The sequence below is a fragment of the Lepus europaeus genome, chromosome 4 (genome assembly GCF_033115175.1).
Source record: "Lepus europaeus isolate LE1 chromosome 4, mLepTim1.pri, whole genome shotgun sequence".
Lineage (NCBI taxonomy): Eukaryota > Metazoa > Chordata > Mammalia > Lagomorpha > Leporidae > Lepus > Lepus europaeus.
Window position 1 is genome coordinate 80,174,661 of NC_084830.1, and position 25,307 is coordinate 80,199,967.

Here is a 25,307-nt window from a genome sequence, read left to right on the forward strand (position 1 = left end):
CTCTACCTTTCAACTCTCCAAATAAATCTTTTTTTTTTTTTTTCCCCAAAATTAGTGGTTTCCTCTTTCCATATCTAGTCTTGGGAACTGGGTCATTAAATCCAGCCAACACTCAAAGGATAAGGGAATTAAAACTCCACCTCCTGGGTTGGAGAGTACTGTGAGAGGACAAAAACACAATTTAATTAATTAGCTTTATTTTTAATTTTTTCTAGAGCCTCATATCATTCCATAAAATAGAATAAGTATTCCAAAAGGCTGAGCAAAGGAGGTTAGTTCTACAGATAGAGAAGGGCCAAAGAAAGCAGAAACCACCATCACTGTAACTAATTGTTAGAGTAAAAGAACAAGACAAAGAGGACACAGACCATGAACTCAACAGCTAGAGCAGGTTTATTCAGAGACAAACCTGAGAGGGACCCATTACTGGGACTAATACAGACCAGGAGTTTATATAGTCAGGGCTGCTTTTGGTTATGGATGGGTGGGTGTTAGCTGGGGCTGAACTGGTTCGTGGGAGCTTTTCAGACTTGTCAGGCATAGGTGCTCTCAAACTTTGGGTAGGGCCAACTCCTGAGATGGTGGTGTGACTGTAATTCTTAGAGAATTACTTGGAGGAATTTAGAGATTCAGAAATTGTCAGGGGCATAAGGAGGCAGTTCTTTCTGTAGTGTAGGTACCCATGTCAACCTGAGAGTTTTTGGCCCTGTGGGAGCAGAGGTGTGTAGGGAAGACGTTACTAATTTTAATGACATGAAATGTACCCAGGGAGGGTGTCCTTTGAGGATAGCAATGATAGGGATATTCAATATCACTTGATAGGGCCCATTCTATTTTGGCTTTAAGGCAGCCTCATTTTGTTTCAGATAGACCTAGTCACTGGGTTAAAAGGTGGAAATATAGTCTAGAAGGTAGAGGGTATTGCTTGGGTAGATGTATGTCTGGATAGGTCCACAAATAAGAGCATATTTCATTGAGAAAAGGGAAAGTAAAAGGAAAAGAAATGGCTTCAAACTTATGGAGGAGAGGAAAGTCTGGTGTGAGAAGGTATCTCCCCTTAGAAAATTTTAAATGGATTGAGCATTAATGATTTCTGGGGAAGAGATCTAATTCTTTTTTTAAAAAAAAATATTTATTTATTTTGACAGGCAGAGTGGATAGTGAGAGAGAGAGACAGAGAGAAAGGTCTTCCTTTTTGCCGTTGGTTCACCCTCCAATGGCCGCTGCGGCCGGCGCATCACGCTGATCCGAAGCCAGGAGCCAGGTGCTTCTCCTGGTCTCCCATGCGGGTGCAGGGCCCAAGGATTTGGGCCATCCTCCACTGCCTTCCCGGGCCATAGCAGAGAGCTGGCCTGGAAGAGGGGCAACCGGGATAGAATCCGGCACTCCAACCGGGACTAGAACCCGGTGTGCCGGCGCCGCAAGGTGGAGGATTAGCCTGTTAAGCCACGGCGCCGGCCTATTTATTTATTTTAAAGTTAGAGTTACACAAAGAGAAAGAGAGAGAGAGAGAGAGAGATTGATCTTCCATATGCTGGTTTACCCCCCAAATGGCCACAAAGGCCAAGGCTGGCCCAGGCTGAAGCCAGGGTCAGAAGAATCTTCCAGGTCTCCCACATGGGTGAGGGCCCCTTGGACTTGGGCCATTTTCTGCTGCTTTCCCAGGCACATTAGCAGAGAGCTGGATCAGAAGTAGAGCAGCTAGCTGGGCCTTGAACTGACACTTACATGGCTTGTCAGCGCTGCAGGTGGTGGCTTTACCTGCGATGCCACAATGCTGGCCCTGAGATCTAATTCATAATAAGGTTAAAAGATGGAGTTTTATCCAGTCTAGGTGGACTTGGACAGAGAGTTTTGTCAGCACTTGTTTTAAAATTTCATTCATCCATTCTACTTTTCCTGAAGAGAGGAGATGATAGGGAATATGGAAATGCTATGAGACATAGAGAGAGGTTGATACTAGTTGAGTAATTTAGGAGGTAAATTATCAGTCCATTATCTGATTGGATGCGGGGAGTCCAAACCTGGAAATAATATCTCTTAATAGTACAGTAGAAACAGTGGTGACTCTTTTGTTGGTAATGGGAAAAGCCTGCACCCAACCCGAGAAGATGTCCACCATAACCAGAAGGTAACATAGCCGTTTAACTGATTGCATATGGGTGAAGTCAATCTTCCAGTCCTCTCCCAGGAGCAATCTGTGGGCCTGGTGAATAGTGAATGTGGGTGGTCTGATAATGGAGCTGGGATTAACAGCATTACAAATTCTACATTTCTGAGATATAGTACACAGAGTCTCCCTTATAGTGGGAATCAGGTGTATGTTTGATTTTAGAAAATGAAGAAGAGAGTTTAGGTTTGAATGATATTGAGTGGGGAAGTTTCTTAGAAAGGTAACTTAGAAGAGGGAAATAATAGTTTATTATCTACAAACCACCATGAGTTCTTCTTGGAGGCCACTTGTTGAAAGTGAAAGATCTCTAAATCTGATTAGACAGGAGCCAGGTTGAAGAGAAATGACGGGAAGTCTCTTGTAAAGGATTGTCTATGTCACCTTTGGTAGGATGTAGAGAAGTTTAGCAATAACAGAGAAATTGGTACCCACATGTGAAAATAGCCCACAAGTACCAAGAAAGAGAGGAGGTCCTGCTTTGTGTGTAGGAAAGAAAAGGAGGGTATTACCTGTTTTCAGGCCGGAGGAGTTGTGCAAATTTCTGTGTCATGAGAAGTCCTAGAAAAATAACAGATATAGAGTTGAGCCTTTTTCTGAGATACCCTTTAGCCTTTATCAGCTGGAAAATTTTAAAGGCTCATGGCATATCGAAGACAGGTTTCTTGGGAGGGGCTGCAGAGTAGAAGGTCATCAACATATTGAAGAAAAGTGATGAATGAAAGGTTGATAGAAGCCAAGACTTCTTGGATGGCCTGTCCAGAGTAATGGGTACTGTATCAGAAACCTTGGGGTAGGGCAGTCCAGGTAAGTTGTCAGGAAAGCAGGAATTGGGGTCAGACAAGTTGAAGACAAAGAGTGCTTGAGAGGAATTGTGAAAAAGGCATCCTTTAGGTTCAAAATACAGAAAAAAAGTTATGGTGATTATTTGAGAGGAGGGTATGGGGTTAAGAATGACTAGATAGGTTGGATGAACAGAAAAGTTAGTGCATCTGAGGTCTTGTACTAGGCAGAAGGAGCCAACCAATTTTTTGGTGTGAAGTATGGGTGTGTTGTGAGGTGAGTGGGTAAGGACAAGCATGTGAGCCTGAAGGAGGTGGTCTATGATCAGCTTTAAGCCTCTGTGGCCTTCCAGACTTAAAAGATATTGAGGAACAATAATAGCTTTTGTGGAGTCCTTTAGGGACATGTGAACAGGAGTATGGTGGGTGGCAGTTATGGGATGGGATATATCCCATACTATAGGGTTGATCAAAGGAAAAATGGAAGGCAGAGAAGAGGCCTGGGATAGAGAGGTAGGGAGAGGAGGGTCTTGATATGGGGAACAAACATACGGGTTTTGTACCTGGTGGGAATGGAGACATGCTCCTGACTGGTGAGGGTCTCTACCCAAAAGGTGGGTGGGGGCAATTGGGGAGAACAAGAAAGTAGTGTAGAAGGGAAATATCTCCAAAGGAACAATATAAAGGAGTTTTGTTCAGTTTTCAGTAAAGCCCTCCATGCCAACAACAGAGACAGAGGAAGGAAGAAGTGAGCCGCACTATTCATTCAAAACAGGTAAGCTAGCCCCAGTATCCACCAAGAAAAAGATCCACTTGCCAGACACTGTCCTTATCACCCTTGGGTCTGTGGACTCATTTGTAATGGGAGCTGTTGAACCCAGGCCTCCTCATTCTGTTAAGTTTAACGAAGATGCAATGCCCTGTGCCAGAGCTGGGGGAACAGTAGGCTGTACCAGATTAGGAGGGCATCCCTCCTGGGGGCAGTCCATCTTCCAACGTCCCCATTATCCACAGTTGGGACATGGTTTAGTGGGAGGCCTTGGGTTAGACCAGGCCTTGGTCCCATGCCCAGTATTGCTGAATCAAAAACAGGCTTCCAGAGGGCTAGGCCTTGGCTTGAAGTTGGGAATTTGGTGGATTAGAGAGCCAAGCATCTGATAACTTTAATTTTGTTTTTCTCCTTTTGAATCCTTAGTTTTCATCCCTGTTGTTAAAGATGTGAAGAGCCCCATTGATGAGGTCCTTTTAGACCATCTTTCAGCTTTTGGACTTTGTGTCGGCTGTCCCAGGCCTACCAGGATATAAACTGGAGATGTAAAAATGACTGTCCTGGAATGGGAGTCCATATTGGTGTATTTTACCACTGCCTCTGTAAAGTGGAACATAAAGAGAGTGGATTTTCTTTGAGTCCATGGGTGATTTCACAAAGCTTGTCACAGTTGACCTGCTTATGGCCATTTTTATCATAGCCACAACAAGCAGGAAATCATGATCTTGGGCCCATAGCCCTGGGCTTCTGGGTTGCTTGCTAGGTCCAGTCTGGGATGGGGCAGCCCTAGGGACAGTGTGACTGGCCTCTGGGTTATTATGTGGGGCTTGGCGTTGTGACTCGTCTGCCTGTTGTCCAGCAGCAAGCTCCCATTTGTCTGGTGTTAAAGTAGAGGAGAGAATGAGATAGAGATCCTGCCAAGTTAAACTGTAGAATCATGTCAGGCAAAGAAATTCTTTATGATATTTGGTGGAGTTCTCTAAGAATGAGCCCAAGTGCGCCTCAATTTGACTAAGGTCTGATAAGGAGAAAGGGACATGGACCCTGACTGGACCTTTCATTCCAGCCACCTCCCTCAAAGGGAGAACCGGAGGGAGCTGTAGGCTTCAAGAGTGGATAAAAGGAGGAGAGGGAAGGGGATCAGGTGAGGAATCAGGAGGAGAAGAAAGGGGATCAGGTGGGGAGTCGGTTGGTACACTGGGGGAAGGGTCAAGAGGTGGGGGTTGGAGGGGCCCAGGGGACAATAAGGATCATAAAGAGGTGCAAGGACGAAGGGAATGGTGGGGCAGAGGGTTTGATAGAGGGTTTCAGGCCTTTTTCCTCCATGAGGAGAACTTGAAATGAGGAACAAGAGCCACAGAGGGAGGGGCAACCTCAGAGGAGGAAAGAAAATGGCATGAACACAACGGACCTCTGACCGTTTGCTCTTTGTATTAAGTTGTTAAGGTTGCAAAGAATTTGGAAATCACAAGTACCAAATTCTAGCTACTGAGAATCTATCCAATTTATATTGAGGCCAAGATGCAGTACAGAAGATGAATTATTTGGATTTTACCTGCCCTTTTAGGCCAAAGGCCGACAGATTTTTTAGGAGACAGGCCAGGCCATGGGGAGGTCCAGAGGAAGGTGAGAAATTTCAGAACCGTGGAACAGGCAATGATAAGGCCGAGGTTGGGGAATCAGCTCGCTCTGGGGCATCCCCCAGGGAGGAGTTAACCACAACCAGAATCCTCTCACAGGAGGGAAGAGAGGATCCCAACAGTTGGAACAGGCGCCGCCACTAGTCCAGAACATGGGATAAATTCCCACAAATCACATCCTCTGAAAGAGAAAAAGTAGAGGTAACGGCTGATTCTGGCTGCCCCAAGTGCTTTGTGGAGACGGAAGGTGACTTCTTACCAGTCCAGAAGTTGGAAACGAAGTCGCTGTGGCACATGGCAGAGAGATCTGGCAGGAGGTTTCTGGCTGGAGTTCATGTGAGAGCAGGACAGTCACAGTCATCTCATGATCCCTAACCCTAGTTTTCTGCAGAGAGGAAAGAAAAATCAAGAGGAGGGAGAAACAATCAGTCATCACCTGGAAAGTACCAGAGCTCCTGGCATAGGGCAGGTTGGTTTAAGCTGCCTACCAGGTGGAGGGAGGCCTCCCCACTGACTGCCTACAAACTATATGAGGCTCCAAGGGACCAAAGTGGCAAGAGGACGGGTCTCTCAAACCCTCTCAGGTTATGATACCACTTGTTAGGATAGAAAAACAAGACAATGAAAAGACAGACCACAAATTCAACAGCCAGAACAGATTTAGTCAGAGACAAACCTGAGAGGGAGCCAGTGCAGGCAGGGATAGAAGCACTGTTCTCATACAGACTAGGGGTTTATATAGTCAGAGCTGTTTTTGGTTATGGGTGGGCTGACGGTAGGCGGGACTAAGCTTTTTGGGTGTGGCTGACTACTAAAATGATGGTTCAACTGTAAGATAACAGTATGCCTCTAAGATAGCAGTATTCGGGGCTGGCACTGATACCGGACAAGACCCCCTAAAATTCACACTAAAACGTGGCCTCTTAAAGTTCTATAGAAATGCTAGCCGGGGTGCCACATGTACTACCAGAATTTGGGGTGCCTTACGATTTCACCACGGGCTCATTACTAAATCCCTGATATTAATAAGCCCAAGAGGGTTCTTGCCTAATATTTAGAGAAGAATTCTAAATACTGGCACAGATAAACAAGGCAGCATGGTACGTTTTAAGCTTTTATTTAGTAAGAAAGGTGCATAGGAGAGTGAGAGCTTTATTTAAGAGAGAGGGGTAATTAGGGGTTCATACCGAGCACCAGAAACCAGCCACGTGGAAGAGCATCTAGGCCAGGAAGCCTAGAGCACATGGCCCGAAGGCCATGCGCCCTGGAGGCGTGGGGCTACAGCAAGCCCCTTCCTAGCAAGACACCAGGGAAAAAAAGCAGGCTGGGCACACTGTGCCCCAGGCTTTTAACCCACTCCAAAGGGGAGTGGTCAATTAACCTGATTGGCTGGTGGGCACCCCGGTATGGCCAGGTAGGGGAATGAGGCCACACAAGGGCGTGGCAAAGGCATCAGGTAGGAGCATGAGGTCACGCAGGGGCGTGGTCTTCCAGTTCACAAATCCGATCAACTCCAACCTGTATGCCTGCCTACTTCAGCACCATGTCATACTAGGTTAATCCTCCACCTGTGGTACTGGCATCCCATATGGATGCCGGATTCTAGTCCCGGGTCCTCCTCTTCCAGTCCAGCTCTCTGCTGTGGCCCAGGAAGGCAGTGGGAGACCAGGAGGAAGCACCTGGCTCCTGGCTTTGGATCGGCGAAGCTCTGGCCATTGCGGCCATTTGGGGAGTGAACCAACAGAAGGAAGACCTTTGTCTCTATCTCTCACTATCTGTAACTCTACCTGTCAATAAATAAAAATTTTAAAAAACTTTATAAAAAAAAAAGCAGTATTCAGGATCCAACAGTAATAAAGGCATCTTCCTTTCCTTTATCTTTTCTTATTTTTATATTAAAAAAAAACAGCTACTGATATTAAGAATTAGTCTGTACCTAGTCTGTTGAATAGTAACATTTGCATAAGAATTTCAGGAATCTACTCAGGGGAGACGATTTGGGATGGCAGACTTTGATCCAGCTAACAAAGGACCCTCCACCCAATTGATGCTGAGCTCCATTGTCAAGAGGTATCCACCATGGGGACTCCCCTGATATCCCCAGATGATCTGGTTGGTCCCTCATCAGATCAAAACCTGAACATCTTCATAACTGTCAGTTGAATAGACTCATTGCTTTTTTTATAAGTTTACCCTGAAACTATCCCTGTCCCTTTAATAATCTCTCTGGCTGGCTTGTTGGGTGAAAGAGCACATTTTGGATCTAGAGATCTCTCTTTCCCCAAGATGCAGGCTTCTTGAAATAGATTCTTTCCTCTTACCAATACTCATCTGTGGTGAATTGGCTATCAAGCAGCATGCAGCTGCTGATTATTTGTCTGGTAACACAACCGCGCCCCCCCCTCCCCCACACACGTAAAAAACAAAACGATGGGAAAATAACTGGTTAACATTGCATTTTTTCAAGTTACCTTTTTGTGTAAAGATTAAGGCAGCAGGAGCTTTTTTATGTCAATCGAAACTGGCCTGCTTGAGAAATTTGGTTCTTTCTCTAATCCTGATCTCCCAGAAGGAAGGATAAACAATTTCTTTTCAGCTTGGTGATGGAGAACTTGGTATGAGTGACAGTTTTGATCTTCAGCCTGATTGGGGGGCTCAGTGCTGGAGCTTCATCCAGAACAATGGGCACCTGTAATTTTTATGTAATAATACCTACATGTATTATTTGGAGTTCACACATAAAAATGTTCTGTTGCTTCTTCTCCATGTTTTTATCAGTATGGAGTCATGGATAATTCCTTTATTCTTTGGGTTAAAATCCTGTGTTGTCTTTTATTCTGTAGTGTAAATTATTCTAGCTTCGGCCTTTGGGAGGTCAGGTTGGCTTTTGTGGTTTTTTGAAGTGCCCCACCCTTTAAGTTCCCTCATGTTCTCTTTTTCTCTGTAGCATTTTGCCTGTCAAAGAGATGAAAATAAAAAAAACATTGAAAAAAGAACCTGGATGTTTTTCAGAAAGGGCAGGGGGCAACTTAAATGTCCTTATGGTGATGGAAAGTTTATCATCTATTTTATTCATTTGAAAGGCAGAATTACACACACACACACACACACAAAGAGAGATCTTCCCTTCTCTGGTTCACTCCCCAAGTGGCTAGACTGAAGCTAGGATGCAGAAACTCCATCTGGGTCTATCACATGGGCCCAAACACTTGAGCCATCTTCTGCTTTCCCAGGCACATTAGCAGGTAGCCTGATCAGAAATGGAGCAGCCAGGACTCAAACCAGCACCCACATGTGATGCAGACATCACAGGTGGCAGCTTAACCCACTGTGCCAGAACACTAGTCCCAAGTTTAACATTTGATTGAATCAATGTCCATATCCTTGTTCTAAAATTGTTCTGCAATGGGAAACTGGGAAAAGTGCATACTGCACTGTATCTTATGTATTGTTTCTTGCAGTATGAATCTATGATTGTCTCAAAAGACCTAATTTTAAATAGGCAGTCATCCCTCTCTTAAATACATAGGACAGATATTGTGAAGAGATAAATCATATGACTTAAGGAGAATATAAAAGGATTATATTTTATAATATTTTTGAAGAATATATTGCCAAGCAACACCCCCTGCTCCCGACCCATGCACACTGCTGCTAGAAAAACACCAGCTGCATCTTCGGAGAAAAAAGCTTTTTTATAAGTTTGCAAGGAGATGAGGGAAATAAAACCAACAAAACCCAAATGCATCTTCCCATTCAAAAAAGGTTTGGGGATTTATGGAGTTAGGGTAAATGGGGCATGGCTGGACAAAATTAATTTACAGAACATGATGGGTGCAGAAAAAAGGGCTGTGGAAAGTCCTGTGAGCATGTGCATCATCAAATCATATTTTTATGTGCATTGTATATTCAGATGTCTTCTGAAGTGTCATTAAAGGTATATCATTTATATTGTAATGAGCCATAAGGTGACTCTTTGGTTAGGCTAGGTTCATCTCTTCAGGTTCCAATCACAATTTTGACTGTACCCAGTTCTATCCAGTTTTATCAGGAGCTTACAAAGAGCTCAGCAGAATTTTTAGCAAAGAAGACTATTATGGCATAGCCAGTCACTATGCAACAGGCAGACAGATGACTATTACAGGCTGTTACTGTGTTAGGCAGCTAAGGAAGCTTGCTGTTAAGCCAGGGGAGGGGGATTCCTCATTGTCCACAGTGTCAGATATCTAAAGATATAGAAACATATGTTAATGTTAAATGAAAAGGAAAGATCTAATCAATATGAATTCTACATTTTAGGTTACTTTATACATAAAAAGACTGAGGAATAAAACAATGTGTTAATTCAGTATTAATTTAGGTAAATATTTTTCCTTATAACTATCATTTCCAGATTTCCTAATCTGTATTTTCTTATAGTAATAAGAATTCAATCTATATGATATAAGTCTGAAATTATATGATGTATGGGATTTTTTTCAATTTCCAGGTGATGAAAAATGATGGATACGGAGGGAGTTAAAGAAGAAACAAGACTGGCTATGAATTGGACATTGTTGGCTGGGTGACAGTTCCCTGGAGATACATTATACTCTTTCTATTTATCTATTTGCAACATTTCATAATGAAAAAAAATTAGGGAAGAATTAGCTTATTAAAAACAAAGGAATCTATAGTTAATTCTTGTTATAGTAGTTAAGTTCTCCAGAATCACTTTGAACACTGAATTAGCAGTTACGGAACCTCTGCTCCCAGGGGTGAAATATAGTTAGATTTCTATAAGTCTCTAGTCACAATATTTTCACCAGTGGACCAATTAGGTAATCTTCTCTATTTGTTTTTCTGTTTAAGGACACCTTACTTAATATAAATTGATTCATTAGCATTGAACTTATGCTTAACAGTGCTTTAACTAATGCTTACCTAGCATACTGTAAGACATACTACAGCCTCTTCTAATGTGTACAAGATTTCAGCGTTGTGCTTGGGAGCTGTTTTAAACAATGGAATTGTCGAACAAAAAGATATGAAAAATAGGCAATAAATAGACCAAAAAAAGGCAACTTGTTAATGGTGTGATAGCTAAAATAAGAAAGTATAGCATCACTTTGTTCAACTTCAGCTGGGAACATGTACCTCCTCCAGCAATACAGTTTGTTTTTTTGCCATGCTGAATGTCGACTTGAAAATTACAAATAAGTTTCAATGAGCAGACATATTTGCCAATACAGAATCTGTAAGTAATGAGAATCAATTGTACTTAAAGTGCCAATCACAGTTACTGATCTAAATGATAACTAAGAGTTCCTTTTTGTGATTCTGATTGAATTAAATGTATTAGGAAGTGACATGTAGATTTTTTAAAATGTCATTTGTAGCTGATTAGAAATGAGTTGGTTTTAACCTAACCTATGATAAAATCAGATTTAAATATTTTGAAATTACACCATTTTTGTCAACACTAAAAACATAAGCCCAAAGACTAACTACATGTTAGATTTGTGCTTTTCCAGTATTTCCATGTGCATCAAATTAAATATTTAAGATTTATTTATTTATTTCAAAGGCAGAGTTACAGAGAGGTAGAGGCAGAGAGAGAGATCCTCCATCTGCTGGTTCACTCCCCAAGCAGCTGCAATGGCCGTAGCTGGGCTGCTCTGAAGCAAGGAGCCAGGAGCTTCTTCCTGATTTCCACATGGGTTCAGGGCCCAAGCATTTGGGTCATCTTATACTGCTTTCCCAGGCCATAGCAGAGAGCTGCATTGGAAGTGGAGCAACCGGGTCTTGAACTGGCACCCATATGTGATGCCGGCACTGCAGACGGCAGCTTTACCCACTACACCACAGCACCGGCCCCTCAAATATTTAAAAATATTTTAAGGAGGAAATGAAGAATTCGAGTTTTGTTTATCAAAACAATTTTTTAATTGTAAATGATTTTTTTTAAATTTATTTGAAAGGCAGAGTTAGAGAGGGGGAGAGACAGAGAGTTAAAGATCTTCCATCCTCTGGTTCATTCCTCAGATGTCTGCAAAGGCCTGAGCTGGGCCAATCCGAAGCCAGGAGCCAGGAGCTTCTTCCAGTTCTCCCCTGTGAGCATAGAGGCCCAAGTATTGGGCCATCTTCCAGGCCCCTTATTGAAAACTTCTAATGGAAAATTTTGACATTCCTGATATGTGTGACAAAAACAATGAAATTAGAATTAGATAGTGAGCAAGTACAAAACCACCAGGCTTGTAAATATCATTCAGAAAAACCTTAGAAAGTGGAGCTGACATTGCAGTTTGAGCTACTGCCTGTGACTCAGAATCCCATTTGGGTCTGGTTCTAGTCTTAGTGCCACAATTCTGATTCAGCTCCCTGCTATGGCACCAGGGAAAACAGTGGAAGATGGCCCAAGTACTTGGGCCCCTGCTACCCACGTGGGAAACCCAGATGGAGTTCCAGGCTCCTTGCTTTGGCCTGGGTCAACCCTGGCTGTTGTAGCCATTTGAAGGCGTAATATAAAATCTCTCTCCCTGTAACTCTGCCCTTCAAGTAAATAGATAAATCTTAAAAAAAAAAAAAACCCTGGGACTGGCGCTGTGGCACCATGGGTTAATGCCTTGGCCTGAAGGCTGGCATCCCCATATGAGCACCAATTTGAGAACTGGCTGCTCCACTTCCTATCCAGCTCTCTGCTATGGTCTGGGAAAGCAGTAGAAGATGGCCCAAGTCCTTAGGCCCCTGCACCCACATGGGGGACCGGGAAGAAGCTCCTGGCTCCTGGCTTCGGATTGCACAGCTCCGGCTGTTGCGGCCATTTGGGGAATAAACCAGGGGATGGAAGACCTCTCTCTCTCTCTCTCTCTCTCTCTACCTCTCCTTTCTCTGTGTAACTCTGACTTTCAAATAAATAAATAAATGTTTAAAAAAAAACTGAATTTTTAAAATAGTTGAATATATTCATGAAATCTTGAATAGTAAAATTGAGTGCATAGTATTTCTGAATTCCTGAAAGTGATTGGGAAGACCTGTATTTTAGTTAAAATAATATGTCTCATATTAACCAACAAATACTGAATGCCACCCATAGTCCTTGCACATTTTGAGGGACTTTGGGGGAGATGTGAACAAGACGTGAGAAGATCCTTAGCCTCGAAAGAATTTGTTGTCCAGTTCTGAAGATGAAATGTGGCCCTGAAGCCCTGTTATTGTCTCAGTTGGATAGTGATTTTTTAATTTTTTTAAATTTTATGGGTTTTTTTTTTTTTTTTTTTTTTTTTTGCAGTAAGTGTGCTAGCAAAGTTTAATGCAAAGAAGTAACAGACAGACTGGGCAGGCATCTCAGTAAAGAAATGAGAGCTGTGATTTAGTTTTTTTAGGAATTTTTCTCACATTCTTATATGAGCATTGTCTCAGCCCTGTGAGGCATATAATATTTAATCCATTTGTGAAGGAAGAAATTTGCACTCAAATGCAAACAGTAAGTGATAGAGTAATAGAACAAGAATTAGAACACAGATTTTCACATTTGTGGATTAGGGGTTAGGACCAGTTCTCTGAACAAGTTTTAGACACTTTTTATTCAAAATAATAAAATTTATGTGCTAAGTGACATAAGAGTTTCAGGAGGTCAGTAGAGTTTACTAAGTGAGTATTGATGAGTACATGGCATCTATATGAGTGGTGAAGAGGACAAGTGTAGATAACGAAAACACAAGAAAGGAACATGGGAGCAGAAATTCAGCAGTGGTGTCAAGGGCGGAGAAGGGTGGCAAGAACCCTGGAGTCATAGACTTGAGAAGAAATGCTAAATCTCCCTCAAGTAACCTTAAGAGCACTGTGACAGAGAAGTTCCCTTACACTTACTCTGTCCTCCCCACACCCCAATAATGAATGGTATATTAGACAACATGGCTGTGTCCCAGGATCACTGTAACATGGCCAGTGAGAAGTGGGTTACCACCAACTCCAGCTTAGCAAAGTGGGTGTGGAGATAAGGAAGCTTCCTTCCTCTCCAGCTCCAAACCAAAGTGCTCACCTCTCTCTGTGGCCAAGGTAATTCAGCAGCTGCAGGCATGACATTCTTTAAAGAGGGAAAGGATCAGATGCCACAGGCTTAGGACTATAAACACTCTCACATTGGTCAGGAATGGCATAACAAGGATTCCAGTGACAAGGACTCCAGAACAAAGACTGTCTAGGTGGCTGTCACAGGTGATGGAGTCCATGCATAAGTGATGAAGAGGTTGGCTTTGGAATTGGACCACGTTAATTGGTGCGCTGGCATTACCATGTCCTGGGCTAAATCCTTACCATCTATGTGCACTGGTTTTGTACCTGTCTCTTAGGGTTCTTGGAAAGATAAAATGAGTTATAGTTATCATTGTCATTGTCATAAATATTAAAATGTGCCAAGATGCCTCAATTTTTCTAAGAAAATCTGATTCCACATTCCACATCCCACCTCCTGCCATTTCAGAAGTTATGTGTTAAAGATGTATTTAACACTCTCAATTCCAATTTCTTATTTTTTAATGGACAAAAAATAATAAACTTGTTTTGAAGGTTCAGTAAGAAACTACAATCAAAAACACTTTGTGAATCTCTTAAAGAGATTTTAGAAATATGTTTTAGATTTTTATGATTTAGAATTTAGAAATATGTTGTATCTACAGTATTTTGGGGCAGGGCATTGTTGCACAGCAGGTTAAGCCACTGCTTGGGATGCCTGCATCCTATATCATTGTGCCAGTTCAAGTCCTGGCCACTCTACTTCCAGTTCATCTCCCTGGTAATGCTCTTTGATGTTCCTTAGAAGCATGAGAGTCCCTGCCGCCCATATAGAAGAACCAGAAGGAGTTCCTGGCCCTGCTTTTGGCCCAGTCCTAAATGCTGTGACCATCTGGGGAGTGAACCAGCAAACCAGAAAAGAGATTATCTCTCTTTCTGATGCTCTAATTTTCACATAAAATTTTTTTAAAATAGTATTTAATATGAACCTCTCTTTTTATATATTCTGAGTTTTATTTATATACTGCTTGTACACTTACATTTGAAAATGATTAAATGCTTAAGTATATGGCTAATGATAATAAGAAATTTGAGCTACTTATACTTCTTGTTTTATGGGATGTTAATCACTGGGTATTAGCTCACTGCATATAAAATAGTGATGATTGATGTTTAAGCTATGTCATTCAACATTAAAGTATTTAGAACATATCTGTTATTGGTTGAATTGTGTCTCCCTCCCCCCCAAAAAAAGATATATATATAAGTCCTAACCCCCCCCCCCAACCTCAGCAGGTGACCTTATTTGGAATTAAGATTACTGTAGGTATAATTAAACATTAGGTCAGACTGGAGTAAGTTGTGCCCTTAACATAGTATGGCCAGAGTCCTTCCGAGAAGAGAAATGACACAGAGGCACAGATACACAAGAGGGGTGAGTGCAGTGTGCAGATGGAGGCACACTGACTTGCTGTATTTGCAAGCCACGAGATGCAAGGATTACCAGCCAACCACTAAAAGCCAGGAAGACGCAAGGAGGGATATTCCCCGTGAGCTTCAAAGGCAATATGGCCTTGGTGGCTCCTTGATTTTGGGCTCATTAAAACTATAATACATTTCTATTGTTTTAAGCCTTTGAGATTGTGCTACTTGTTACAGCAGCCCAAAAAATCTAATATAATCATCTCAGTATATACAGGATTGGTTCCAGGTCCTCACCAACCCTCAAATACCAAAATTTGAGGATATACAAGTCCCTTAGATAAAAATGATGTACTAGCTGCTTGTGACTTAAGCACATCCTCCCAAATACTTTAAATCATCTCTAGATCACATATAGTACCCAATAAAAAGTTTAATGCTTTGTAAGTAGTTGTTTAGGGAATAAGGACAAGAGAAAAAATCTGCATATGTTCTCTGCATGCACAGTTGTGTTTTTCTATTTTCAGTTGTCTGAATCCTCCCTCAGATGTGGAACTCACAGATACTGAAGGCTGAATGTACAATACATTTTGAATCTCCTTCGAGAATATATAACGAAGGGGCTGGCATCATGGCACAGTGGGTTATGTCACCACCTGCATTACTAGCATCCCATATTAGAATACTGGTTCTACTTCCAATCCAGCTCTCTGCTGATGCACCTGGGAAAATGGCAAAAGATGTCATAAGTTCTTGGGTACTGCTACCCATGTGGGAGACCCTGATAGAGTTCCTGGTTCCTGGCTTTGGCTTGGACCAGCCTTGGTTGTTGAGGCCTTTTGGAGAGTGAACAAGCAGATAAATGATTTCTCTTTCTTTCTGTCTTTCCCTTTCTCTCTATAACCTTGCCTTTCAAGTAAAATAAAATATAAATATAAAAAGAATATATCAAACAACTTTATTTTTTAGATGCGGGGGGGTGGTTAAAATCATGAAATAAAGTGAAAAATCATAACAAAATACTTCATTGAATCAAACCATGAGACCTTCCAGAATTTTACAAGGAGTCCTTAAAAGACTTTGTGGATTTAAAAACATTTTTTGCATCAAAATAAATTTATCTTTTAATTCCATAATCTGCAAACGTTTTGAAGTATCATACTAAAGGCAGAGAAAAATATTTATAATGAGAATGCCTGCACTTTTCTTTTTTTATTTTTTATTTATTTAATTTTTTGATAAGCAGAGTTAGTGAGAGAGAGAGAGAGACAGAGAGAAAGGTCTTCCTTCCGTTGGTTCACCCCCCAGATGGCCGCTACGACCGGTGCGTTGTGCTGATCCGAAGCCAGGAGCCAGGTGCTTCCTCCTGGTCTCCCATGTGGGTGCAGGGCCCAAGCACTTGGGCCATCCTCCACTGCCTTCCTGGGCCACAGCAGAGAGCTGGCCTGGAAGAGGGGCAACCGGGATAGAACTGGCACCCCAACCAGGACTAGAACCAGGGGTGCTGGTGCCACAGGCGGAGGATTAGCCAAGTTAGCCGCAGGGCCGGCCTGCACTTTTCACTCACATTATTAGTCTTCAAACTCTGCCAACTTACCCAATTATTGTGTAGCCTTAAGTAAACATTCAGTTTCCTCACTTTTTAATGAAATCATTGTGCCCATTACAAAGTTGTTGTGAATCATGGGTCCCAGATGGGACTCAGGAGGTACATAGAGACACAAACACGCAAGAGGAGAGTGTCATGTGAAGACAGAGACAGACTGACTTGCCCTATCTGCAAGCCATAGGATGCCAAGGATTACCAGCAAACCGCAAAAACTAGGAAGAGGCAAGGAGGGATATTCCTCTATAGGGAAAGGTGTGAGGGGATGTTCTGTACAACAGCACATAATTGTACTTTACCACACTCATCAAGAATACAAAAAAAAACTTAAGTTCTTCTTTAGTTACTCAAATACTTCACTCAGGAACCAAAATTTTACTTGTGAGTATGAAATACAAAACTGACTTTGCAGTATTTACCAGTCTTGATCCAAATCCTCACCTGTCTTTTCTCGACATTTCCCTTTTGCTTCTTGATCCCTTTTTCTTTTTTTTTTTTTTTAAGATTTATTTATTTATTTGAAGGAGTTACACAGAGAGGAGAAACAGAGAGAGAAAGAGGTCTTCAATCTGATGGTTCACTCCCCAGTTGGCTGCAATGGCTGGAGCTGTGCTGATCTGAAGACAGAGCCAAGAGCTTCTTCTGAGTCTCCTACGCAGGTGCAGGGGTCCAAGGACTTGGGCCATCTTGCACTGCTTTCCCAGGCCATAGCAAAGAGCTGGATCGGAAGTGGAGCAGCCAGGTCTCGAACTGGTGCCCATATGATGCTGGTGCTTCCAACCAGGGCGTTAACCCACTGCACCACAGCACCAGCTCATCTTGATCCCTTTTCTTATTTAAGCAGTTGCTAGACTCTTCTGCTTATACTCAGGAAAGGAATTCAACTAGAGAAAACAGAAAAAATAGGAGGAGAGATTCTTATTCTGGCCTTTGAGTTTTAAAATCAGAAGCCTAAAGATAACAAGAAGAGAGTCAATGTTAAGCTGCTGTTTACCATGCCAGCATCCATATTTGAGTGCAGGTTTGAGTCCCTGCTGATCTACTTCTGATCCAGCTTCCTGCTAATGTACCTTGGAAGGCAGCAGAAAATAATCCAGGTACGTGGGTGCTTGCCACATATGTGGGAGGCCAGGCTGGAGTTTCAGGCTTGTAGCTTTGTCCTGACCCAGTCCTGGCTGTTGCAGCCGTTTGAGGAGTGAAACAGCAGATGGACGATCCCTGTTGCTCCCTCTGTCACTCTGCCTTTCAAATAAATAAATTAATAAAGCTATCTTTTATTAAAAAAAATAAAAAGAAACTAATGAAAATAATTGGAAAATATCATCTGTAGGAATACAGCTTCCTCTTTCATATCTTCCCATACCCTCTGCAACAAGAGTCCCTAAGATTGAGAGGAGTTTGTAGAGCCTAAGAGGAGAGGCATAGGAGAGCACAAGAGGAAAAGGCTGCACCTCTGAGCTCGACGCAGCACAACTCCGTATGAGTGCATGGGTCTCACTGCTTTGCTTCCAGGGAGACAGTGAGACCAGAGGAAGCACTGTGTGGTGTGTCAACAGATATGGAGTTGCAACAGCCGCATACGGAGTTCTTCAAGGCCTGGTTGCAGGATCAAGGAGCAGAATGGGTCCTACAAACTCAAGAATAGAGAAGTGGAGGAGAGAAACCCGGATTCAAAGGAATAGGAACAAAGAGGTCTCTAGAGAAACCAGTGTGAACTAACTCAAAATGGCCAAACGGGTCATGGTCATCCCAAGGGATTGAGGAGACAAATACCATTGAGGATAAATGAGCTTCCTTTCAATAACTTGGCTCCAAACAATCATGAGAGGACAAAGACAAAAAGTTTCTGCCAGCCTCATGAAATGATGCTTTGAAATAGTAATCAAATTGAACTACAAAATTAAGAAGTGATTCCTCCATGTCTGCATTTGTAGGTGGAGATTCTGGACTAATACACCTGATTTTTATATTTGGCCCACGATATGCTTTGATTGTGTGCACCAGAAATTCATGTGTTGGAAATTTATTCCGCAAATTTGTATGTTAATGACATTTGGGGGTGGGGCCTTTGGGAAGTAATGATGTTCAGATGAGGTCATGAGGATAAGGACTTTGTGATACTGGTTTATAAGAAGAGAAATCCCCAACTTTTGCTTCTGGGTCAGGGCCATGCAGTGGCAAATCCAAGCCCTGTCAACTCTGTGGTGTTCTTTGATGTCAATATTGGGAACCAGGAAGTTGGTCTCATGAAGATCGAGCTCTTTGCAGATGCTGTGCCCAAGACGGATGAGAACTTTAGGCAGTTCTGCACTGGAGAGTTTAGAAAAGATGAGGTTCCTTTTGAATACAAAGGGAGCATCTTCCACAGGGTCATAAAGGATTTCATGATTCAGGGTGGAGACTTGTTAATGGAGATGGTACTGGCTTTGCCAGTATTTACCTGGGGCCATTTGCAGATGAAAATTGTAAGGCACTCAGTTCCAAGTCTGCTTTCCGTGGCAAACAGTGGTCCCAGTACAAACAGCTGTCAGTTCTTTATCACCTGCTTGAAGTGTGATTGGCTGGAGGGGAAGCACGTAGTATTTGGAAAAACCACTGATGGTGTTCTGGTGATGAGAAAGATTGACAATGTTCCCACAGGCCCCAACAATAAACCCAAGCTGCCTGTTGTGATCTCACAGTGTGGGGAGATGTAGCCCAGACCAAGACTGAGTCAGACCTCCCCTGGCTCCAGGTGGTATGCTTCATTCTGGATTTGCTTCCTTGCCTGCTGCTGCCCTCTTTGATCGAAAGACCTGGGAAGTATCACAGATTCAGGACCCAAGACAGTCTGTGTTCAAGTTTTCAACTGTAAATAAAGTTTATGTGTGTTTTCTTGTAAAAAAAAAAAAAAAAAGAAAGAAATTCAAGTTATCACACTTGCTCTTTCTCATCGTGTGATGTCCTCCATTGTGTTATGCAGCACAAAGGCCCTGGGCAGATGCCAATACCATGCTCTTGGACTTCCCCAAAATTCCTATTTATAAGTTACCCTGCCTCAGGCTTTTTTTTTTTTTAAGGTTTTTTTTTTATAGAAAACTTTTATTTAATAAATATAAATTTCATATATACAACTTTTGGGTTATAGTGGATTTTCCCCCCATACCCGCCCTCCCACCCCCAAATCACCCCACCTCCTATTCCCTCTCCCATCCCATCCTCCATTAAGATTAATTTTCAATTATCTTTATATACAGAAGATCAACTGTACACTAAGTAAAGATTTCAACAGTTTGTACCTACATAGACACACAAAATATAAAGTACTGTTTGAAGACTAGTCTTACCGTTAATTCTCATAGTACAACACATTAAGGACAGAGATCCTACATGGGGAGCAAGTGCACAGTAACTCCTGTTGTTGATTTAACAATTGACGCTCTTGTTTATGGCGTCAGTGATCACCAAGGCTCTTGCCATGAGCTGCCAAGGCTATGGAAGCCTTTTGAGTTCACAGACTCCAACCTTATTTAGACAAGGCCATAGTCAAAGTGGAAGTTCTTTCCTCCCTTCAGAGAAAGGCACCTCCTTCTTTGATGCCCTTTCTTTCCACCAGGATCTCACTCACAGAGATCTTTCATGTAGGTCATGTTTTGCCACAGTGTCTTGGTTTTCCATGCCTGAAATGCTCTCATGGGCTTTTTAGCCAGATCCGAATGGCTTAAGGGCTGATTCTGCCTCAGGCTTTTTGTAATAGGAACAGGAAACAGACTGAGAAACTCCATCAATTATCATTATTATTATTATTATTATTTATTTGCTTTTTATTTTTTAATATTTAATAATTTGAAAGGCTGCATGATGGAGAGAGATGGAGAGATCAAAGAGAGTGAGACAGAGAGAGCTTCCCTCAGCTGATTCACTCCCCACACGACTGCAACAGTCAGACCTCGGACAGGCCAAAGTCAGAAGACTGGAACTCTATCCTGACGTCCCACATTTGGTGGAAGAGACCCAAACACTTGAGCCATCTCCTACAGCTTTCCCATGCACATTAGCAGTGAACTGGATCAGAAACAGAGCATTGGGCCGGCGCCGCGGCTCAATAGGCTAATCCTCCGCCTGCGGCCCTGGCACCCCGGGTTCTAGTCCCAGTCATGGCGCCAGTTCTGTCCTGGTTGCTCCTCTTCCTGTCCAGCTCTCTGCTGTGGCCCGGGAGTGCAGTGGAGGATGGCCCAGGTTCTTAGGCCCTGCACCCGCATGGGAGACCAGGAGAAGCACCTGGCTCCTGGCTTCGGATCAGTGTGGTGCACCGGCCGCAGTGCGCCAGCCGCAGCAGTCATTGGGGGGTGAAGCAACAGAAAAAGGAAGACCTTTCTCTCTGTCTCTCTCTCTCTCTCACTGTCCACTCTGCCTGTCAAAAAAAAAAAAAAAAAAAGAAAGAAAGAAAGAAAAGAAAGGAAGAAACAGAGCATCCAGGGCTCAAGCACTCTGACTTGGGATGCCAGTGTTGCAAGCAGAAGCTTAACCCACTGTGCCACAATGTCGGGATCAGTCAATATTTATTGATAACTGATCATATGCTAAGCATGTGCTAGCCTGCATGATGCTTATAGTCCATTGGAGAATCTGGTATAAAAATAACTGCAAGGCAAATAAATGTTACCAAAAAGGTAGTATCTGGAAGTGTATGGCAAATGCTTCCTTGAGGAATTAGGTTAAGATGTAATATGAAGAATAACAAGGGGTGGTTGTTGTGGCACAGAGTGTTAATCCGCTGCTTGGGACACATCCCATATTGGTGTTCCGGTTCCAGTCCAGGCCACACCACTTCCGATCTTACTTCCTGCCAATGTGCCTGGGAAAGAAGCAGAAGACGAGTCAAGTGCTTGGGTCCTTGCCATCCATGTGGGAAACCAGAATGGGGTTCTTGGCTTCATTCTGAACCAGCCCTGTCTGTTGTGGCCTTTTGGGGAATGAAGAAACAGCTGAAATATTTTTTTCTCTCTCTCTTTTCCTTCTTCCTCTCATTCTCTATTGCTCTGCTTTCAAATAAATAAATAAGTACTTAAAAAAAAAAAAAGGAGACTATCCAATGCCAGTATAAGACAGGGAGGAATAGTAGAGGGAAGTGCATGTTTCAGATTGAGGGTGAAATCCAGTCCAGCGAATGCAGAGAAGGCAAAGGGAAGAATATTAGCGACTTGGCCTTGAAAAACCTTTTAGGTTTTCAGTCTATTATTATTTGCAGGTAAGTTGAATGGAAAATAAGGTTACATAGCATATTTAGGTCTAAAACACGTATAAAATTGTAGCAATTATTTAAAATAGCATTCTATCACAATGTTCCAAATTCACTTGCAGTGACTGAGAGTTAAAGAATAAAAATATTTTCACTCCTACACCCTGTGCCTATTTCTACACATTATCTTAGCTTTACATTGTGTCCAGATGGGAGTTCTCTCAAGGTTTTAGAGAATTGCACTTGCAGTCATGTCACTGTCTTTCAGAACATTTATGATCTTTACAAGTATAAATAAATTCAGAACTTTAAACCACTCCCATTGAAACTCATTACCTTTAAATGTTTCTTTGGGTCAGAATGTGATCATTTGTTTTACTTCTTCAGCTGTCTCCAAGCACACATTTATTGTTTTAAATACGTGTGGTTTGGAAATTTAGAACTTAGAGTGCGATTTCCATTAAACTAACGTTATGAATGGTGCCCTCTACAGGGATTAGCATCTTGTAATGTTACAGAACTCATTAATTCTTCCCTTGCCTCTTTTTTTTTTTTTAAGATTTATTTATTTATTTGAAAGGTAGAGTTACAGAGAGGCAGAGGCAGAGAGAGGGAAGTCTTCCATCCACTTTCACTCCCCAGATGACCGCAACGGCCAGAGCTGGGCCAATCCGAAGTCAGGAGCCAGGAGCTTCTTCTGGGTCTCCCACCATGGGCGCAGGGGCCCAAGGGCTTGGGCCATCTTCTACTGCCTTCCCAGGCCACAGTAGAGAGCCAGATTGGAAGTGGAGCGGCCGGGACTTGAACCGGCACCCGTATGGGATGCCGGCACTGCAGGCAGCAGCTTTACTTGCTGCGCCACAGCGCCGGCCCCAAGCCCTTGACTTTTGACTGTAGCATTTTCCTCTTCTTTCCATTGTTGTGATTTCTATGCTTTTTCACCTCTGTGTCCTATAGAGTGTTGATTTACTAAGCCCTATCTGTTTTATACCTAAATATCGTATATTACTTTGCCATACCACTTTCACTGCCAAGTCCTTAGTTTTAGCTCTTCCTATTTTTCTCTTTTACCCATGCTTCTGCACTGCTCTTTGCCTTCAGTGGTTCTCTACCAGCTGCTGAAATTTCAGATCTTGCTGCCACATTTCCATCCTCAAAACTGCTCATGTTGCTCTTAACCTTTGGCAGTTGTCTCCAAGCTTCATCATTGAGCCTTGACCAGGAAAAAACAATTTGGAGCATTTATTTCCAATATATCCCAATTTATTTTTATAATTTATATGTCTGTATTTATTATACTGTTATTGGTCTATAATAGGTTTCATCCCAAGAAGAAAATTTTAAAATATAAACTAAAGAAAAAAAAAAAAAGAGGAAGGGGAAGATGCTTGGCCTAATGGCTAAGATTCTGGTTGGGATGACCACATCCCATATTGGGGTTCCTGGGTTTGATTCTTGGTTGTAGCTCCTGATACCATCTTCCTGCTAGTGTGGACCCTGGAAGGCAATGGTGATATCCATGGTTTTCTGCCACCCATGGAAGACATGGATTAAACTCCTCTCTTCTGGGTTTCTTCATTGTCCATCACTAGCTATTGCAAGCATTTGGGGACTGAACCAGATGGGAGTTTCTCTTTGTCTCTCTTTGTCTCTCTCTCTTTCTGTCTCCTTGTGTCTCAAATTAATTAATTAATTATTATAATTTTTATTTGCTCTAGAGTACCATATTGAGCACCTCCATTCCGCACACCTGTCTTCTTATGTTCTTCCCAATTTCCTCCAACAGACACCTATGTTCCTTGCCTTCTAGCTTCAACAAATCACTAAGAATTTACTCAACGTTCCATATTCACTCTTGGCACTGTAATTGTTCCTTCTGCATACAAATTCTTTAACACACCCATTCTCCTAGTCACTTCTTTTTTTTTTTTAATTTTTGACAGGCAGAGTGGACAGTGAGAGAGAGAGAGACAGAGAGAAAGGTCTTGCTTTGCCATTGGTTCACCCTCCAATGGCCGCCATGGCCAGCATGCTGCGGCCGGCACACCACGCTGATCCGAAGCCAGGAGCCAGGTGCGTCTCCTGGTCTCCCATGGGGTGCAGGGCCCAAGCACTTGGGCCATCCTCCACTGCACTCCCGGGCCACAGCAGAGAACTGGCCTGGAAGAGGGGCAACCGGGACAAAACTGGCGCCCCGACCGGGACTAGAACCCGGTGTGCTGGCGCCGCTGGGTGGAGGATTAGCCTGTTGAGCCACAGCACTGGCTCCTAGTCACTTCTTTGTCCAACTCATACTCATCCTTCAGGACTTAACTTCTATTACTATCTTCAAAGACATCTTCCCTGATCCTTGCAGGTAGGGTTCCGAATCTTTATCTATGTTTCCATGGCATCCTGGGAAACTTTTATATTGCCTGTGTCCCTTAAAGATCCTTGAGGATAAGGAGCAGCAACAAGGAGGCTTCAAAATTTTCATAGAAATGGAAGTAAATGAGAAAATAGGGAGGACATTTGGTCTAGCAGCTAAGTAGACGGTTAGGAATTACATTTTCAAATGTCTGGGTTAGATATCTGACTCTAGTTCATCATTTCAGCTCCCTGGTAAAGTGCACCCTGGGAAGCTGCAGAGATGGCCAAGTGATTGGGTTCCTGCCACCCATGGGGAACCATAGTGGATAGAGTTCCCAGCACCTGGCTATCATTTGAGGAATGAACCACTAGTTGGGAACTCTGTCTTTGTCACATTCTTTGTCTCCCTGTCCATCTCCATGTCTCAATTAAATAAGTGACATTGAAAAAAAAAAAAGAGATTGTGGATTTTCCATGAACTTTTTGGAGCTACCTCATATTTCATCCTTAATATCACCACTAGTGATGGCTAGTGTGGTATTTTGCACATAGTATATCATTGCTATTGGACTGAAAACAATTTGGATAAAGGTATTTTGGAGGAAAGCAAAGGTAGTCAACATATTACTTGGGTATGGGAATGATTTTGAAATGTTTTGTGCATCTTTGAGTATTATTACCCACTTCTTTTTGATGGCAGGGTTGCATCTTTTTAATCTCAATTTATCTTAATGTAATTTTAAGTGCTCTTCACTGTTTGCTATTTGATGAATTGCAAAACAGTATATATGGCATTACATTGTAGAAAACTAACATACATTGCTGGAGACAAGCTCCAGCCAGTCCAGAGGCCCCAAGGTGTGAGAGGTGTCAGCGCCCGAAGAAATGAGACACACTCACAACAAGGCTGATGGCATGGCTCTGGCTCTCGAACACCAGACTTTATTTTTATATCATATGTCAAATAATGATTCTTTTTCTCACAATAATGAGTCTGTTGTCCATTTTTTTCTAATTACAGTTTCTTTGATTTTCAAGGGCATATTTAGAGCATGGTTTACAATCATAGACAGGTGTGAGATAACGGGCTGCCCACACAAGTCAAAGCCTAGAGTGCTGTCGAGCTATGCAGAAATTGGCTACACAAGCTAAAGTATTACCTTCCTAATTTAATCTTTACTAGAAGCCCCAAGTTCAAAGCAGGCCCTTTTTAAAATGTATCCCCTCTTTCTGTAACTCTGATTTCTTTATTGTACTTATTCAAAGGTTCACTTAGATCTATTCTACAGTTTTGACATCCTAACTATTGTTGTATTTGTAGCATATATTGAATTAAAGCTTTAATAACATTTA

The 25,307-nt window shown here is 42.4% G+C and overlaps 1 pseudogene; it reads left to right on the forward strand.

Moving 5' to 3' along the window:
• Positions 1–1,277: 1,277 nt before the first annotated feature.
• Positions 1,278–19,379, forward strand: LOC133757717 (peptidyl-prolyl cis-trans isomerase H-like; annotated as a pseudogene).
• The last annotated feature ends 5,928 nt before the right edge of the window (positions 19,380–25,307 follow it).